The sequence below is a fragment of the Phaseolus vulgaris genome, chromosome 4, assembly GCF_000499845.2.
Source record: "Phaseolus vulgaris cultivar G19833 chromosome 4, P. vulgaris v2.0, whole genome shotgun sequence".
Lineage (NCBI taxonomy): Eukaryota > Viridiplantae > Streptophyta > Magnoliopsida > Fabales > Fabaceae > Phaseolus > Phaseolus vulgaris.
The window spans coordinates 36276136-36295143 of NC_023756.2; positions in this window are offsets into that span (position 1 = coordinate 36276136).

A 19008-nucleotide genomic window follows, 5' to 3' on the forward strand; every position below is an offset into this window, starting at 1 on the left:
AGTCGAGTTAGCTGGGTCGATGTCGAGTTGTGTCGACCCGGGCCCATGTCGAGTCGAGTCGATCCGAGCCCATGTCCAGCTGAGTCGGCCTAGGCCCATGTCGAGCCAAATGGGCCAAAGCCTTGGTTGAGTCGCTACCGAGACTAGGTCAGGTCGAGTCGATTCAAGCTCATGTTAGGCCTAGTGGGCTCAGGCCCATGTCCCATAGGCCCAAGTAGAGTTGAGTCGGCCTAGGCCCATGTCGAGTTGAGTCAGTCTGGGCCCATGTTGAGTTGAGTTGGCCTGGGTTCATATCGAGTCGAGTTGACTCGGACCCATGTCGAGTTGAGCCTTCTTGGTACCAGATCAAGCGTAATCTGCCCGAGTCCAAGTCGACGCGAGTCGGCCTGGGTCCAAGTCGACCCGATTCGGCCCGGGTCCAAGTCTAGCTAAGTGGGCTCGGGTCCAGGTTTAGCCGAATGGGCCCGAGTATAGATCTAGCTAAGTCGGTCCAGGTTCAGGTCCAGTCAGCTTAGGCTCATGTCGAGTCAGATTAGCCCGTGTCCAGATCGAAATGGATTTAATCTAATTGATAAAGTGAATTTAATCTAGATTTAATCCAATTTAAATAAATTGGAAAAAATCCAAATAAATTTGATCTAGTTAAAGTGGATATGGATTTTAAATCCAATTCATAAAGTTCTACGACATCTTGGATTTCTCTTCTTAAATCACTTACAAATCTAGCTATCTTTGACTCCTTATTTTCATGCATGTCAATTTTAGTCAAAGTAGTTTCAAGATCTTTAAAGTACTCATCTACACTTCTAGGTCCTTGTTGAAGCCGTTGGAGCTTCAACAAGAGTTCCTTCCTATAATGAGGAGGAACAAACCGTGCGCGCATGCATAATTTTAAATCGTCCCAAGAGACCACGGTTGGCCTCTTGTTTAGCCCAATGTCCATCACAACTTTGTGCCACCATTGCATGGCATAGTCTAAAAATTCTAGGGAAGCTAACCCAACCTTTTGATCATCTTGGACCTCATACACATTGAAAATTTGTTCTACCTTAGCTTGCCATCCTAGATATACATTGGGACCACTTTCTCCATTAAAACTTGGCAATTTAATAAAAGGGAAAGAGGGCTTGGATTGTTGGTATGGGTGGCGCCTTTCATCATATTGGTGCATCCTCCACTCTTACTCTTCTTCTTGGCTACCATAATGGGAGTAACTCCTTGAGGATCTCCTTTGCTCCCACCTCCTTCCTCTTGGTTGTCTTGTTTATGCCGTTTCAAGCCTTTGCAATCTCTCTTCCAATTTCCGCATGTATTCTTCTTTTTGGGCTAATGCTCTTTTGGTTGCCGCAAGCTCACCCATAAGAAAGGCCTTTGGGGGAGATTGAGGTTTGAATTATTCCTCCGAAGAAAGATTAGCCATAAAAAATTGCACAAAGAGAACAAACAATTAGTGAAAGAAAAGTTAATAACCCTCTTCTCACTTGTGTCACTCTTTTGTGTAGCAAAGAAGAGAATTGAACAAAGAACTCAAAAATAAAATTCTCTCAACAAAGGACTATCTTGGTATTGCAATCTCTCAAATGAAAAAGGACAAATCCCTTAACACTTGATCTCTAAAGAACCACAACAAAACTTAAAAGAATTTTAAAAGACAAGCAAGAAAAGCTCAAAACAAAGAAGTTAAACCAAGTTGGAAAGAAGAGATGATGACAAAACTTTAAAGAAAGACAAGCAAGAAAAGCACACAAAAAGTGATGAATTTGTGTCCTTCTCTTTTCGGTTTTGAAGGTGATTTGCGGAAGCTTCATGAATTGGAGATGGAATAAGGTCCTCCTAGGAGTGGTGGTGACCTTGAAGGTGCATGATAGGTAGGATTTGAGAGTGGTGATGCCAACTCTACTTGGAAAGGGGAAGTTTATGAAGATTAAGAGCCTAACCTAGGAGGTTTTGGGCAAAGAGTGATATTGGCACAATTTTGGCAGCAATTCACTCATGTATTAATCTTGAATTTACATGACTCAAGCTCCTCTATATATAGCAAGAGTGGGCTGAAAATGAAAAGAGAATTGGAGGGAAATTCAAAAGTGTTGGCACATGTGAGGTGGCGCCTATTTCAGCCCATGTGAGGTAGATTCTAGAATGCTTCCATGTGCTAGAAACTCTAGAACCTTTCACTCACTCTAGGTTAAATGTGGGTTGGACCTAGGTTCAATTAGAAATAAGAATTTCTAATTGAACTTAGGTTAACCTTCTAAGTACCACTTTGCATGTTTCAACATATTTACAAAAGAATTAAACTATGCTACTTTTGACAAAAATTGTAAAAACTATTCTACACTAGAGTTTATGACATGTAGAATGTGTCCTCTTGACCCCTCTTTGACCATAACTCTAGTGGTTGCCTCAATTTGATATTTTGGTGGCCTTTCAATGGATTGGTGCTTAGGCCTCTTCCATCATCCCCTCCCTCTTGAAAAGGATTTTTCCTCAAATCCAAGGCTTCATCCTCGTCATTAGTAGGTGGATGTATATGGTTGGATGGTGTCCATCATCTCCTCTTTCTTGAGAAAATCTATCCTCAGATCCACAGGTCGATCTCGGATAGCAGCCTCTTGCTTTGACAACCATGCTCGTCCTCCCAGATCAAACGTCCATTTATGGGATTTATCAAACAAAGCAAATATGTTAGTTTGAGCTGTTGTATAAAAATCAATTTTATTAAGTTGCCCTTCTTGTTTTTCTATTGTTTTTGGCAACTTGTCACATGATTTCTTTAGAGAGGAGTACATAATTTTCTTTTCTAAGTTTTGCTTCCCTTGTCCTAAATTAACCTCTTTAAGAATTTTTCTATGTGTTCCTTTTATAAGACTTGAAGGTTGTTCAACAAGAATCATATTTTCAAATGTGTTTTTAATTGTTTCTTCTTGTTGAATGACCTTGTGGGAGAGAACACTCTTCTCCCACTCTTTTTTCTCCCCAAGGGCTTTTCCTTGGTTTTCTATTTTTATTATTTTTTCTTCCTCTTTTTTTTTTTCATTTGCACATGATCCTCTACCACTTGTGAAGGTAATAAAGGATGAAGTATAAACTTCTTTTCTTTGTGAGTGAAAGTAATCTCGTTGGTAAGACCATTGTGCATAGTTTTTTTTATCAAATTGTCAAGGTCAACCCAACAAAATATGACAAGCTTCCATGGGAACTATATCACATAAAACTTTGTCTTTATAGTTTCCCATAGACTACTCGACTTTCACTTGCTTATCTACAACTAATTCCCCACCTTCCTTGATCCATTGAAGTTTATAAGGTTTAGGATGAGGTATTAATTATAGATTTAGCTTTTCAACTATTCTAGTGCTACAACAATTGTAGCAAGAGCCACTACCCACAATGAGAGAACAAACATGTTCAAAAACTTTACATCTTGTATGAAAAATGTTCTCTCTTTGTGTCTCTTGGTTCATACTAGATTGGTTGTTGAGGGATCTTTGGATCATCATTAATTCCCCCTTTAAAGGATATACTCTCTCATTATCCTCCCCCTCTTCTTTTCCACTAGGTGCTTCATCATAACTTGTATACTCATCTATGCCTCTTAAGAACAAGGTTCTTTGGTTTGGGCATTGAGCTTGCAAATGCCTCTTCCAAAACATTTGAAACACTTAACATCCCTAGTGCGAATGGGTGGAGTGAGCATATCTTTACTTATATTTTTGGGAGTCTCTTTTGGTGTTTCCTTAAGTGTACTCTCCTCCCTTTCAAATTCTCTTCTTGGGTAGGAGTTGGACCATGAACTTTCCTTACAACTTGAAGTTTTCCTTAAATTTTGTTGTTCAACTTTGATACATAGTTGAACCAAGTCATTCAAGTCTTGGTAAGGTAGAAGTTCAACTCTGTCTCTTATTTCAAGATTTATCCCACTTAAAAATCTAGCTATGGTGGTGGACTCATTCTCCCTAATGGAGCCTCTCATCATATATAGTTCCATCTTTTGCCTATACTCATCTACACTCATGGTTCTTTGTTGGAGTCTTTGGAGCTTGTCCATTAACTCCCTATTATAATAGGAGGGAATATGGCGACGTCGTAAGGCTCCCCTAAGTTCATTCCAATATTCTATGGGAGGGTCCTTATGAAGGCGTCTCTCTCTTTCAAGGATCGTCCACCAATACATAGCGTTGCCTTGGAAACTTAGAGTGGCTAAGGGTACTTTCCTCTCTTCACTTACTCTATGGCAAGCAAATAATTGTTCTACCTTCATTTCCCAATCTAAATAGACTTCTACGTTTTCTTTTCCATGAAAATGAGGTAGATCTACCCTAACCTCTCTCGGGCTCTCTTGTTCTTTTCTTTCTCTTCTAGTTCTCCTAGGGGGTGGTTGATAATATTCATTTATCCTAAGACTTTCTTCCCCAAAAGATTCATGATTGTGATAACTAGATGCATGTGAACATATTTTTTTAGATTTTTGAGAGCTTTCATCCTTTTCTTTAGTCATTTTCAACTCTTTGATTTGTACCTCATGTTCCAATTGTCTATATGAGAATGATTGAAAGTCCTTGGCTAATTGTTTTAAAAGAGATTTAATAGACTTTATATCACTTTCACTAGATTTAGAAGAGTGATTTGACATGACTAAAGCTTTGTGTTAAAAGTATTTTACCTCAAGAAAGAAAAAGGAAAGTAATGAAGGTAGCTTTCCAGGAAAGAGTTGTGGATCACTAAGATCTCTTAAGTACCAAGTCTTTCCTTGCCAAAACGTATCCCTCAAGACTTCACACAATTCTTTTTCTAAGTAATTTACTTAGATCACAATTAGGAATGAAAAGTCAATTTTTATGCAAAGGACAACAATGCAAAGCAATTAAGCAATGCAAATCAAGTTTGACAATACAAAACAAGTAATTAAAGTAAAGCAATTAACTAAGCACAAATTAAAGATTGCTAACTACAAAGCTTTAAACTAGACGATTCCTAAGGTGAGGCTTCTAGACACTTGGAGCCATTGAAGACACACTCACCGTCTACACGCAATTAATCCACTAATTAATCAAGGTTGAATGTAATTACAACTCAAAGAAATACAAAGAAATTGAATTGCACAATATAAAATTCAGATTTCCTAAACTATGCACTCCTTGGCTTGTGGTTGATCTTCCTTGATGTGTATGTGTTTGTAGTTATATTTGCTGCAGCTCCTTGCCTTAACCTCTTATGGTTAGCCAATTAAAATGTTCAAAACAGTACCTACTAAGTAGGGATAGACTCACCACAAGGTTAATTCCACTTAACAAGCACCAATTGAATTTTTGTTCTCCAATCAATTTTAGAGGTCAAGAAATGAAAGCAAGAAACAATTCAAATTTTAAAATAGGACAACAGCAAATGGATTTGGATTATATGACACAACTTAGAAGGAGTATTGAATGATATTGGACAAACAATAAAAAAAATAGGCACTCAGCAAAGGATGACACAGAAATGGAACCTAAAGAAAGGCACTAGAATTGATTAGAATTGAGCTGGCTATTTTGAATTTGATTCTAAAATTTTAACCACAAATGATTCAAGGTCTTGGCAAACTTTTGGCGCTGGAATCACACCAAAATCATGCACCAAATAATTGTGATAAATCTTTCAAAATTATTGTCCAACTACCGTATATTTTGGCGCCACGATGCACACTTTTTTTGTTTTATTTATCATTTTTTTCTCTATTTTGTCTTTTGATCTGATTCTTTTTTTTTCTTGATTTTCTAACACATCAAACTGTATAGATCCAGATTTTCATAATTTTTCTTCAATGTATTTGAAACTCATAACAAAAAACAGCCAACACAAAATTTGAAAAACAGAGTAATCCTAATTCTGGAATTTAAAAACAGAATGAAGAACTTCAAAAACACAATGGAGTGAATGTATATGAATTTGTATGGATCTAACATACAAATATGAACTCAAACTAAAAGAAAAATGCACCAAAGGATCAACAAACACATAATTATAAATTTGGACTCAAATCAAATCAAGAAATCAAAATTATCGACAAATTCAGCACTACATGGAATTGATGACAAATTAGGAGAAACATGACTTAGATAAAACATAATTGGATTCAGAAATTAAAATGACTCAAGACACATATAATGAACTGAATAGAATTTCAAATAAGACTTAAATAAACTAAAAACAGCACAACAACACAATTCTATATGGATTCCTACACAAAATTGCACAAGGATTGCTCAAGAACAATTGAACAAGATGCACCGATTGGAATTTCCAAACAGCACACCAATTCAAAACGAAAATTAAAAAAAACAGCAAAACAATATGGAAGTGATGAACAACAAGGAATCCAGAATCAAACACAAAAATTAAAATGAAAAGAAGAAGGCACACTTAGCTCTTGAAGAACCATAGCTCTGATACCAAATGATGGATTTGTGTCCTCCTCTTTTCGGTTTTGAAGGTGATTTGTGGAAGCTTCATGAATTGGAGATGGAACAAGGTTCTCCTAGGAGTGGTGGTGACCTTGAAGGTGCATGATAAGTAGGATTTGAGAGTGCTGAGGCCAACTCTACATGGAAAGGGGAAGTTTATGAAGATTAACCTTCTAAGTACCACTTTGCATGTTTCAACACATTTACAAAAGAATTAAACTATGCTACTTTTGACAAAAATTGTAAAAACTATTCTACACTAGAGTTTATGACATGTAGAATGTGTCATCTTGACCCCTCTTTGACCATAACTCTAGTGGTTGCCTCAATTTGATATTTTGGTGGCCTTTCAATGGATTGGTGTTGGGGCCTCTTCCATAAAAAAGACTCTAAGACACTTACTAAACATTTAACAATGAAGCTTTCTTTTCTTTAGAACTTGTCCACAATGTTGAAATCAATTTGGCAAATAAAATGAACCCACTATTTTGAAATGTTGCTTTTGAAAAGATTGGAACAAAGAATTTGTGCAACTTCTCTCCTTCCTTTTTTTATACTTGTTTTTGGTTTATGGAAATAAAATGTCCATAATTTTTGTCATGCATATTTTCATTTACCTCCAATTATCACAAAAAGTTTCGGATTCAAATTAAATGAACACTTGAAACTATATTTGGAACTTAAATCTACTTCTACTCAAACAAATTCTAGTTACTTTTATACCTTCACAACTAAAAGCAAGTAAGTAAAAGAAATTAAGGACTCCTAGAAACACTATGAACATATGACTCAAGCAAAAAGAGTAAGAACAAAAATGGACATAACATAAACATTCAAAAAACAAAAAGAAGTGCTAATGAATAAAAATGCCAAAAAGTAAAGACAAGAAAGTAATGGCTGAATTTAAATTTGCTTGAATGTAAAGGCAAGAATTTAAATTTTCTTGAATGTAAAGGTGCATGAAAATTAAAGTGCCAAATCAACTCAAAGAATTTAGATGTGACACTTTACTTAGGATTGAGTTTGTTATCAATTATATGGTGAGAACCTAAAGAAGATCCACGAACATAACCAAGTGGTTAAGTATGTATGAAGGTTCACTTCTAGAGGACAAAGGAAAAATACAAGTATATGGTGATTGATGATGAAAGGTAGAAATTAAATGAACATGGAAGGAAACATAAAAGCATGATGGAAAACTAATTGACAATAGAGGAAAATAAGAACATAAGAACACGAAGATAAATGGAGTAATGGAAAAATGGAAGAGATGAAGGAATGGAATGCTTATGTGAGGGATTGAGAATGAATCACGCCACTTGAAGTGTGGTTTTTCCTCCAGGATAATTGTTGATGGCTGCCACTTGAGAGCTCTCAAATCACTCAAGATGAGACCTAATGCTAAGAGGAAACAAGTCTTACAAACACCTCACATAAATTATGTAAAGTAACTTTTCTATTCAAATTCAACATGAAAAATACAAGGAGTATGACACCCTATTTATAGGAGATGTTGCCTTGGAAAACGAGAAGCAAGGGTAGGATGGGAAACTTAAAAATGGGGCTGCCTTTAGGGTTTGACTAAGTCAAAACCACACCTTAGGCTTGTTCTTCTATAAACTAGGTAAAAAAACAAGCTAAAGTGATAAGCACACCTCCCCTATTATGATATATGAACCTACTCTAGCCTATCTTGCTATTTGGACCTCTAGAGTGAGCCCAATTTATTAACAACTTGTTTAATTCTTAAGAAGACTAGCAGGAAGAACATTTGATGTTCTGGTCTTTGCCCATTTCTTTTTCTGGTGAGGTCGACTAGATCCTTGATGGGGTCTTCACTTGAAAGTTGAGATGACTTCTCATAGTGTGAATGGTCATGTGAGTCCTTGGTAATCTCCTTGTTGGCTTGGATTGTATCACAACAAGGAGCAAATCAATGACTCATGCAAGTTTTCATATACAGAAAGTCATTGCCACAATTAATCAAGGTATGATGTTTGTTTCGTCATATTACATACAAATAGAAAGCCTTTGGGACGAGTTAGACACATATCGTTCATCATCGCCTTGTAATCAAATGAAAGCACACAATGATAAGAAGGAAGAAGACCGTTTAGTGCAATTTCTTATGGGTCTCAATGACACCTGTAAAGGTGTCCGACCTAATATTTTGATGATGTCTTGTTTAACATTTGACAGACATATTCATTAATTATACAGGAAGAGACACAACAACAATTTTCGATGATTAATTCGAGTAACCATTATGTTTATGCAAATGCAACAGGTTTTCTCATGAAGTTTAATACTTCAGTAAATTTTGTCTTCACAAAACCATGCATTTTGGACAGTGGGACAACTAATCATATTGTTTCAAATGCAAAACTATTTATTAATTCAACTTCATCACCAGTTTCTTTAGTAAACCTTTCTGCAGGATCAACAACCCCAATCACGTCCAAAGGGACCATCTAATTTAATAGGGATATCAAATTAGAGCATGTTTTATGTGTCCCTTCTTTTTGTTTAAATCTTATTTCAACAAGTAAACTCACTAAAGCTTTAAATTGTTGTATTGTCTTACTTCCAAATGGTTGTTTCCTGCAGGATCTGGCTACGGGGAGGATAATTGGCTCAGGTGAACAACGAGGTGGTCTTTATTACATGAAAACTTTAAAAAAATTGTCTGACTCTTTTCTTTTTTCCAGCAACATGGATCTCTGGCATATGAGGTTTGGTCATCCGTCTTCATCCCATTTAAAATTGGCATCTTTATTATTTTCTTTTAACATCTCTACTCATAATAACTGCAATATTTGTCCTATTGCTAAACAAACAAGAATGCCTTTTAGTTCCAGTGCAATAAATACACAACGTCTATTTGATTTGTTACATTGAGATATTACTTATGCAAATGCACAATTTTTTTTAACCATATTCGATGATTTCACTAGATGCACTTGGGTAGTTTTTATACAACACAAATTAGATACTCAACGTCTACTACAATCTTTTATTGTCGAAGAAGAGCTTTGATGACTCCAAATCTACATGGATTGCTTGAAGGTTGTTTTTAGCTTAGTTGTGTGTATTCTGGGGTAGTTTGAATCCAAAGTTAGTTTAATTCAAATCTTTTTGAAAATAGTGTTTTATGAAGAAGCAGAAAAACAACCAGTTATTTTATCGTTTCAATCGATTGTTTCATACTTAAGGTTTTTGCAACTAGTTTTGGAAGATTTGAATTTGGTTGACTTTGCTATCAAACCAATTCAATCTGTTATTTCGACAAACCAACTGACTATTTTTTTAACTGTCTTAAAATTTTATTAAGTTTGTTAAATCCGCTTTAAATTATTTGAAACTGATTTGGCTTTTACAATAAATGTTTTCAACTGCTAATTGGAGTATAAATGTCCTGTTATACGCTCCTAGCATTAAGGTTACAAGATCAGTTTTTCAAATCAAGTTTTCTCCAAGATTTCTTAAGGCTTTGGATATTTCTCTAAGGGTGTGTTTGGATTAGAGGTTGTGGGTGAGTGGAAAGTTGAGGGTGTGGGTGAGTGGAAGTGTGAAGAAAGTGTGGAGAAAGTTGAGGGTGTTTGGATTGGGAGATGTTAGAGTGGATGTGTGAAGAAAATTTATTGAAAAGTGTGAATGATGTGATAGTTGTGAGAGTATTTTAATATATTTTGAATAGTGTAAATTATAAAATTACAAATTTACCCTTATATAAATAAATAGGAAAATAAAATATTAATTAGTTTAAAGGATATTTAAGTTAATTAAAATAATTAGTATTATATTATTTAATTTCTATTACATTATATATAATAATAAAGTATACTTTTTTGTCCATGTGTAAAAAAATGATTATTACTTTTATACATAATTTTCATAATTAAAATAATTGTAAGTTTCAATTATAACTTAAAAAATAATATAAAATTGAAATTAATTAAAAAAATAAAATATAAAAATGAAATATGAATTTATGTCCAATCAAAAAAATATTAACTAATCCTAAACCCTAAAACTATTATTTACAAATAAAAAGCTATTTCTTATAAACAATTTAATTTTTAAACACTAATAACTATCTACAATAATTATTAATTTTGTGCATATTTTAGTTAATTAGAATAATTTAAAATTTTATTTATAAATAAAATAAAAAAATGTAAAATTCAAAAAAATAATTAAATATAATTTTAAATATAAGTATAATTTTATCATTTTCTATCATTTTCTTCTCTAAACCTTTGATTATCAGTTCCCTTCAAAAAGCCACATAATCGATTATCCACAGACATAATCGATTATGCTTGTAGTGCAAAAACTAACATAATCGATTATGTTAGTTTCATAATCGATTATGGTCAAAATAACACATGACCCATAATCGATTATGGTTGCCAAAAATTTCCAGATAACCGATTATGTGAGCAAACATGAAGCTGAAATAATCGATTAGGTTCAAACTGAAATAAAAAAACATAACCCAAGGCACACATGAACCACCAAACTCACTCTCCTACCTTTATTCTCACTAAAGACCCTCTCCAAGCACTATATCAATGCAACTCTTTCTCTGTCAAGGCTAGCCAGATGTATATATGGTGTAGATATGGTGGTATTCGAAGTGGTGTAGATATGGTGGTCTTCGAAGGCACTTATATAATGGTTCATCGTGGCAGAAAGAGTTACTGTGCGTAACGTGAATAAAGGGCAGCATGGTAAATGAAGGAATCCTACGTGGCTTTCCACCCTTCTCACTCTCCTATCTCCTCATATCATAGATGAACCAAAAACCACTCTCCTTTCCACTCACCCTCACCCTCACCCTCACTCATCTACAGATCCAAACGGGGGTGGCACCCAACATCCGTCTGCGCCTATAGTGCCACCCCCAAAAGCAAACAAGCCCTAAGAGTGAAGTAGGACTTGTTATGTACTTTGATTTGATTTGTACCAGGTGTGATCAATCTTATTTCTTCTTGATTTGTAATTCTGTAAGTACTGGTGTTCACAGAGTCAGAGGGTGTTATGATATGTGGTGTGTTTGTGGTGTGCCAAAGGAAGTGTATGTTCTTGAGGGGATCAAGATCACTTCTTTGGTGGTTGTGTGTTTGTAATCTGGTTTTTTATTACTTAGTGGATACCTAGAGGTTTCTGGGAACTAGATGTAGCTCTTGGTATAAGAGTGAACCAATATAAAATTGTTTGTGTGATTCTTTTTCTCCCTTAACTCTTGTATATATGTTTTTAGTTGTTTTTACACTCTACTGATAAAAACAATCGGTTGAATTTATGGAATTCAACTAATATTGTTTTCTATCTTCTGTTCTTTGATTCCTTTGGCTGTGATTCTTCTTTGACTTTCTTCATACCTTCAAAACTTTCTTAAAACGTTTGAAAACAATTCAACCCCCCCCCCTCTTGTTTAAGGCCTTCAATTTTAACATTTATAACATTTGCATATACACAATTCCACATTCGTGTTAAAGCTGTCCGAATAGATAATGGTACAAAATTTCTTTTTATGCGTCAATTTTTCTTAATCACGGTATTGAATGTCAACGTACATGTGTCTACACCCCCAACAAAACGAGGTGATTAAGCGCAAGCACCGTCATGTCCTCACAGTTGCAAGATCTCTTCTTTATCACTCTAATTTACCTATTCGTGTTTAGGGAGATTGTGTTTTAACTGCGATTTACCTCATTAACCGCTTACCTTCCCCCATTTTTTCAGATAAAACACCCTTGCAACTATTATACAACCAAGTTCCATCTGTTACACATTTACGTATTTTTGGCAGCCTATGTTATGCAACAGTGAATCATCCCAAACACAAATTTGATCCCCACGCTCGACAGTGCGTCTTTATTGGATATCCACCTAATCATAAAGGCTACAAATTATATGATCTTTAAGACAACACTATTTTTGTCAGTAGGGATGTGGTTTTTCACGAAATCATTTTTCCTTTTCATGAAACAACATCACCTTCACACTCTTCTGTCTTACCAAATTTGGTCCCTGACTTAGACCGTTAAAATTCTACATTTCCTACCACACTACCAAACTCACAATCGGCTTCACCAACTTCATTGAGCACATTACTGAACTCATACCCATTGAGCCCATTACGAAACCTATACCCATTGAGCCTATTCCCGAACCTATGACCACTGAATCTCTTGTGCCTAATTTATCCCCTGATATTTCTGTACAACCACTTCGACATTCTACACATCTCAAACATCCCCTACATGGAATAAAGATTACTTGCTGCCACCTCGCTCCAATCAGTCCACTCCTAGCCAAGGTTCTCTCCCAGGTACACGATACCCCATTTCTCATTTTATTTCTTATTCCAACTTATCTTTTGCTCACTGCAATTTTTTAGCTAACATTTCTACACATAGAGAGCCTTTATCATATGATCAGACCATTCTTTCTCCCCACTGGAAGGAAGCCATGGAATCTGAGTTATCAGCATTGACAGAATACAACACCTGGAACATTGTTTCATTACCAGCTAGACACAAACCCATAGGATGCTGATGGGTTTATATAATAAAATACAGGTCTGATGGAAGCACTGAACGATATAAGGCATGCTTAGTCGCCAAAGGCTACACGCAAGTGGAAGGGTATATTGTGACTTTGTCTTCTATTGCTAAACGTATGACATTACGTTGTCTTTTTGACTATTACAGTTGCTAGAAACTGGTTCACTTACCAATTAGACGCAAAAAATGCATTTTTGCATGGTGTGACCTTCATTAAACTGTTTATATGGAGCTTCCTCCTGGATTTCGCCGACAAGAAGAAAATTTGGTTTGTCAACTTCATAAGTCCTTGTACAGATTAAAACAAGCGTCTCAAAACTAGTTTGCTACTTTCTCTAAGGTTACTCAAAAGGGAGGATATATTCAATCAAAAGCATACTATTCTTTGTTTATGAAGATTGTTGGATCCTCTTTTATAGTTGTCTTGTTCTATGTCGATGATACACTTTTTAATAGGAAATCATGATGTCGAAATCAAGCATCTCAAGGAATTTTTGCTCCAACATTTTGAATCAAGGATCTTGGCACCTTAAAATATTTTATGGGAATTGAATTTTCTTGGTCTACACATGGGATTTTTATGTCTCAAAGAAAATATATGTTGGACATTTTAGACGATATAGGTCTAACTGGGTCAAAACCGGAGAAGTTCCCCATGGAGAAAAATTTAAAATTCACTCTTACTGATGGTGATTTATTACATGACCCAACTAAATATCGCAGTTTAGCTGGAAGACTCATTTACCTCATCGTCACAAGGCCAAATATCGTCTACTCGGTTAGAACTTTAAGCCAGTTTATGCAAGAGCCTCGCAAAACACACTGGGATGCAACGTCACGGGTTATGAAGTACATCAAGGGGACACTCGGGCAAGGATTATTACTTACCTCTGATAATTATCTTAATTTGAAAGCCTATTGCGATTCAGATTGGAGAGGATGTCGTATTACTCGAAGAACAGTTAGCGACTATTGCATTTTCCTGGGAAATTCATTGGTATCCTGGAAGTCTAAGAAACAAACCAACTTGTCAAGGTCATCTGTCGAAGCAGAATATCGAGTCAAGGAAAATGCTTGTCTGGAGCTAACATGGTTACATTATATCCTATGAGACATGAAGGTCCTAATTACCATGCCTACACCTTTGTATTGTGATAACTAAACGACACTCGATATTGCAACAAATCCTGTATTTCATGCGTATGAAGCATATCGAGGTAGACTATCACATCATATGGAAAAAGTTGCAAGATGGGATGATAATTCCATCACATGTCTCTTCGCATTGTCAGTTAGCAAATATATTTACTCACCAACTTGAGGGGGAGTATTGGAATTATTATATTTTCTATGTAGATGTATATAGAAAGTGTATCAATGTATAATATATGTAGTAAAAATAAGACAATAATTTGGTGTAATTATTGATAGATAGACATAATATAGAGTAATGAATTATATGGAGCATATTTCTCCAATCTGATTATATATAAACAATAGGCATGTGTTAAATTGAATGTATCCATAATATTTGATAGTTACGATAGTTATTTTTCATTCAAACCATAAAACTAAACCTTAAACGTCAACCTAAATCAGTATAAGTTATATATACCAAACGAACTAAAGAATCTTTTTAATTTAAATCACATTTTTCAAGCCTATCCACAAATCTATTTTACACCTTTAATTAGATATGATGCATGCATGTTACAAAAACAAAGAGTAGAAGCTAAAATATTTATATATCATCTCATACCTAATATGCCAACTATTTGACGTTTAAATAATGAAAATTTTATGGTAATAGCTATTGACAAAGCATGTAAAAGTGTTTAGCTAGTGTGAAGTCAGCACCAGCAGCCAAAGTCAAAGGATTAGCACGGTTTCGATTTTCACATTGTGCTGTCTTTATCAATACAGCAAAGACACGGTTGCAATTGTTGCTAAGGTTTGAACGGAGGGTTTTAGGTTTGAACCTCACAATTTTATCTTAAAGGGAAGACATGTTTAGCACGGAATTTTAGATGTCACCAACTCACATTTTAATAACTAAATTTTAAACTACTCAAATTCATAATATTACAACAAAACCAATTAAATAAAAATCAAGGATTCTTTAGATAGCATGCATGTCCATGGAAACTAATCTTCATCCATACAAAAACTGTTTAATGTATATACCTGAAATTAAGGTGATGATAACTTCTAGAAAATCTGTCTATAAAAAGATAAACTTTTAAAAAACCACTGTCAACGAGAACAAAAACGAATGAATAAATAAATAATACAAGGCAAATGCACCAACTAGCCCACTTTATTTTCTATAATACACTCCAAGCTTTTAAAAATAAAGTGTAATAAAATGTAAATTTTCTTATCTATATATCCTTCACATCTTCATTTTCACATTCAGTTTGACTTTTGTCTTTTTCAATTCGTCTCTAATCTTTCATGTTGGATGTCTTTGTGGTCGTTCTCCCACCACTGGACATCACTCTTAGCTGTGTTTAATGTTTCTTTAGCTAATGCTTTATTCTTTTTCACCGAAAAATATGTTTCCACTGTGTTATATATATATATATATATATATATATATATATATATATATCTATAATTGAAACACGTTTTTGTTTGGAGAAGTTTATATATCAATAAATACATTCATAATAGAAGAAAGAAAAGTGAGTTGTTTTGGGTTAAAATTAGCTTGTATAAATTCAAGAAAAATTGTACACATTAATATGATTTTTATTTTTATTTTGCTCTTCTGAAAGGTGTTTACATTTTTTTTTATCTAAACATACTAATAATATATATAACAGAAACATTATTCTATTTTTACTTTAGTTGAATAAAGCTGCTTACTTTTTGTTATTTAATAAAAAATAATGTTAAATAACTGATAGAGTAAGTTTATAGTATTACAATAATAAAGCACTAATGTCAAAAGTTGAACGCAATAACACTTCAATTTCTTTTATATTGTCATGTGGGGTGAATTTCCTACAACCAAGGAATATAATAGAGTTTGGCATGATTGTCAGATACTCTTGGTCGGAATGATACATTATAGATTAAATATAACTAAACAGGAAGATTAATTAAAATGATTAATTAAATCTTTTAGCAAAAATGGAATTAATTGATATTTCATTACATATATATTATTAAAAAAAATATTAAAACAGTATTTCAACTTTAAAAAACTAGTCTGTATTGAATTTCATGTTTTAAATTAATATAATTATTTAATTAAATATTTATAAGTAAACTGATATTAATATATATATATACATATATATATATATATAATATTAACTATGAAAACTAAAGTACACATTTATTAAATATGCGAATAAAAAAATACTGAAATTTTTGAAATTATTAATTTGAATAATGCCAATTTTGGATATAACAACATTTTGTTTTAGAAAAAGGTAAAATGGAAAACTTGATAATGAGTGGTGTGAATCGATAGCACCAAAGCTGGCTGAGGAAGGTACATTGCAGCCCCAACCTACTCTAAATAAAACAATGAGATGTGACATTTATTTGCAATAAATTTTGTAAGCAATGATAGGCTAAAAGTTGTAGTTTTAATTTGTGACACGCCATGTGATCTGTAATGAGTTGGCGTGGTACCAAAAAATGCAATGTATCTAAATTTCTGGGATCTCATGAACTCATATAGCTGTACCATATCTAAGTTTCCAGAACGTTCATAGAACGGAAAATTTTACATTCTATTTTTATCCCAATTTATCATAATAGATATTTTTAAAAAATTATATAAACATATAATAAATAGTGATTTATCATTTTATAATAAAGAAATCGTTGTTAAAAAATACCATTTCAACTTTAACATTAGAAGTTATATAAAAGTTGTGAAATATGATTTTTTTTACATCAAAGTTGTGTTTAGTATGTAAAACTTTAGTTTGAATAAATTTACTGAAGGATTGAAGTCGTGTTAAGGGAAGATAACTTTCATTTTGATTATGGTGCACGTTTGACCTGTAATCGTTGAAGTTTTATATAGAAATTTGTATGAGAAACGCTATTTTTTTATTTTTCTAAATAAAAATAGTATATGGTAAGCACAAATTTTTCTTTATTTTTTTTTTCGTTGTAGGTTGTTAGTTTTAATAAATATGGTTTCATAAGCATGTTTCACGTTTCTTCTCAGGATGTTAGGATATTTTTAATAACTATAAGATTCTCAACTTTTATATATATATATATATATATATATATATATATATATATATATATATATTGGTTTGCCCATTGGGGGGGAAGAAAACATGATAGTCAGTCATCAACAAATTTATAAAATAACTATCTTCCTAGAAATACAATTGATTATCCTTTGTAGGGAGGATGTACTTGATAAGTTCAATTTTGTTAATACAATCTTTGTTTTATTTATCCTTCTTTGGAGTGTCTAGAAAGTTGACAGGTAACAAATCTGAATAAGTTAAGGTGGAACTTCCAACAGAATGATAATTCTATTTAGAAAAAGATTATACCGTCAACATGTGGAGCATGAACATCACTCAAGTTGGAGAGACATAAAAATGTAGCAGAAGAGATAGTAAAATGAGATCATTTGATATGTTTGCAAATAGAAAAGTTGGCGAGGGAATTAATTCAAAGTTTTGGCTAGATAAATGATATGGATAGGACAATTTTGAAAATATATATTTTTATCAACAATGAAAAAATTAAAACACAAAATAGATTTAAGGGATGCTCCAACCCTTGTACAAAAATCATATCCTAAAACTAGTGTTTTATGATGGACATAGATAACAACCACTACAACAAAATCATGAAATAGAAACCAATTTTTAGAAACAAAAAATAATTAGTTGTTATAGTAACTAAATTAGAGATCATTTTAGAGACTTAAAAAATTTTGGTTTCTAAATTAGTTTCTATTACTATTAAATGGTTTTTAGATTGATGTCTAATTACCAACCAAGGTTTTTGCTACCAAATTTAGAATCTAAATAATTGGTAGCTAAAACCCTGGTTGCTAATTAGACACCAATTTAGAAACCAATTTTTTTTTAATGTCTAAAATGGTCTCTAATTTAGTCACTATAGCAACTAATTATTTTTTGTTTCTAAAAATTGGTTTCTATTTCATGATTTTCTTGTAGTGAACAATGAGTGAACAAGATCTAGATGGGAATAAAAACTATAATATGTACATACCTTCCAAAAAAGAAATTATACAATTGAACAAAAAACCAGAATAAAAACATTATGCACTCATAAACACCTATTGTAGCCCTGCCAAGTTTTGAAAATATGTATAACGAGTTATACCTTCTCTATATAACGACATATAAAATATGACATAGAAATTTCTTGTGGGGCTGGGACTTAGAAGGAAGAAAAATTGTGTGGACTTCGTGGAAAAAGATTTGTGATTCAAGGGAACTAGGAGGGCTAGGAATGATAGAGTTAAGACGATTCAATGTTGCTTTATTAGGAAAGTGGATATGGCGATTGGGCACTGATAAGAAAGGATTGTGGAAAGAGGTTTTAGAATCAAAGTATGGAGGTTGGAGGAATCTAAAGACTCAAAGGAATAACATATTAGATTCACTCTGGTGGAGGGATCAAAAGGAGGTTTGGAATTTTGAGGGTTGGAAAGGTAAGTTTGAGGCTAACTTCATTGGGAAGGTTGGGAACAGGATGGAGATAAGTCTTTGGGAGGATAAATGGGTGGGCAACGAGGTTCTAAAGGATAAATTTCTAAGGTTTTTTTCTATTTGTTCTTATAAGGAATCCAAGCTATGACAATGAGGGGTGGAATAATAATAACGAGTGGTCATGGAAGATAGGATGGAGAAGGAACTTGTTTGAATGGGAAAGGAATCAGGTGCAACAATTGGTACAACTTATGGAAGGTAAGAGTATTAATGTGGAAAAGTAGGATACATGGGCTTGGAAAGAAAGCGAGACAATATGAA